Consider the following 2,500-nt stretch of genomic DNA (forward strand, 5'->3'; position numbering starts at 1 on the left):
GAAGATGTCCACCGCGCTTCGCACCGGGCCCGCGAGGACCTACTTTGGCCGCACGGCGCCGCGCGCAGGGTGCGCCGGCGCGCAGCTGCGACGCCTGCCGCGTCCGTCGGCCGGCGCGCCTGCCACTGGCCGCCCCCACCAGCCGGCTGTAGCGCGTGCGCCCACGCACCGCGCGGCCAGCACGCCGGGAGGCGCCCCCTCACCGGCCGGGGACGGTCCCACCCAGCCACCGCCGCGTATCGCTTCACACCCAGATGCCGTTCAGTTTCGTCGGCATGGTGGGTATCGCTGGAACAACCGGTTAGTACCTCAACCTATCGTCGCCATCACCGATTCACCCCTAGCGAGAACAACCGCACCACAACAGGTTACCATTTGTTCATTTGCGTAACTTCACCAGAAAACGCAGGCGTCCATCGCCATTTGCAACTTCCACGATTATTGCATGCCTGTGTCAGGTGTCACGCCACACTACGTCTGCCCACATACACGCAACAAAATGTGCACGCCTAGACAATACGTGGAAGGTGGCCCCCGTACGTATGCGATGTCCATTGCTCGAACGACTGTCAACCGGCCTCTGTAGCATGTCGCAGATATGGAACGCGGTGCACCATGCCATCACGGTGTGTGAGGAGAGACGACTAGGTCCGAATACATCAACAGACAGCTCATGCTGATCGCCATCCACGGCGTCCGTTCCTCCCACACGTCTCTATGGCGTACCACACTGCAATCCAGCTCTCATAGGGAGACGACACGTAGCTGCGTGCACAATATTTGCACTGTATGGTCCGCCGTTTTTGGGCGCAGTCGTTGTACGGTCACACATGTGCCACGATGTATCATTCAGTACATAAGGACGAATGTGCAGTACAGATTGTGGTTTACGCGTACGACATTAGCGGACAGTTGACACAGGCCGCACCACAACGTAGCCTGAGTACGTCGCATGCGGAGGGCATTGAACATGCAAAGTTCTCACCAACCAGCTTGCGAAGGCAGGGGGCAAGGTGGGGACGTGGGGAGGGGCGGCATGTACGTCCTGCTGCCATCCACATTACAGTGTACAGCAGGAGCATGTGGAAAGTGAGCAAGACTTGCAAGGTGTTTAACATGAAGCGATACACAGGGGAGCGGGGAGTGCGAGTAGCGAACTATATTGCGAGGGTTGCGGGTGGGCAACACTACACTAATTGAACGAGTCGTATAACAATTACAGAGCAGGTTTAGGCGACAACGTGGGTTACGTTAGGCGACAACGTGGGTTAGGTTAAGGCACGACGTGGGTTAGGTTAAGGCACGACATGGGTTAGGTTAAGGCACAACATGGGTTAGGTTAAGGCACAACATGGGTTAGGTTAAGGCACAACATGGGTTAGGTTAAGGCACAACATGGGTTAGGTTAAGGCACAACATGGGTTAGGTTAAGGCACAACATGGGTTAGGTTAAGGCACAACATGGGTTAGGTTAAGGCACAACATGGGTTAGGTTAAGGCACAACATGGGTTAGGTTAAGGCACAACATGGGTTAGGTTAAGGCACAACATGGGTTAGGTTAAGGCACAACATGGGTTAGGTTAAGGCACAACATAGGTTAGGTTAAGGCACAACATGGGTTAGGTTAAGGCACAACATGGGTTAGGTTAAGGCACAACATGGGTTAGGTTAAGGCACAACATGGGTTAGGTTAAGGCACAACATGGGTTAGGTTAAGGCACAACATGGGTTAGGTTAAGGCACAACATGGGTTAGGTTAAGGCACAACATGGGTTAGGTTAAGGCACAACATGGGTTAGGTTAAGGCACAACATGGGTTAGGTTAAGGCACAACATGGGTTAGGTTAAGGCACAACATGGGTTAGGTTAAGGCACAACATGGGTTAGGTTAAGGCACAACATGGGTTAGGTTAAGGCACAACATGGGTTAGGTTAAGGCACAACATGGGTTAGGTTAAGGCACAACATGGGTTAGGTTAAGGCACAACATGGGTTAGGTTAAGGCACAACATGGGTTAGGTTAAGGCACAACATGGGTTAGGTTAAGGCACAACATGGGTTAGGTTAAGGCACAACATGGGTTAGGTTAAGGCACAACATGGGTTAGGTTAAGGCACAACATGGGTTAGGTTAAGGCACAACATGGGTTAGGTTAAGGCACAACATGGGTTAGGTTAAGGCACAACATGGGTTAGGTTAAGGCACAACATGGGTTAGGTTAAGGCACAACATGGGTTAGGTTAAGGCACAACATGGGTTAGGTTAAGGCACAACATAGGTTAGGTTAAGGCACAACATAGGTTAGGTTAAGGCACAACATAGGTTAGGTTAAGGCACAACATAGGTTAGGTTAAGGCACAACATAGGTTAGGTTAAGGCACAACATAGGTTAGGTTAAGGCACAACATAGGTTAGGTTAAGGCACAACATAGGTTAGGTTAAGGTACAACATAGGTTAGGTTAAGGTACAACATAGGTTAGGTTAAGGTACAACATAGG

This window comes from Schistocerca piceifrons, unplaced genomic scaffold, assembly GCF_021461385.2.
Source record: "Schistocerca piceifrons isolate TAMUIC-IGC-003096 unplaced genomic scaffold, iqSchPice1.1 HiC_scaffold_1176, whole genome shotgun sequence".
NCBI classification, from domain to species: Eukaryota; Metazoa; Arthropoda; class Insecta; order Orthoptera; family Acrididae; genus Schistocerca; species Schistocerca piceifrons.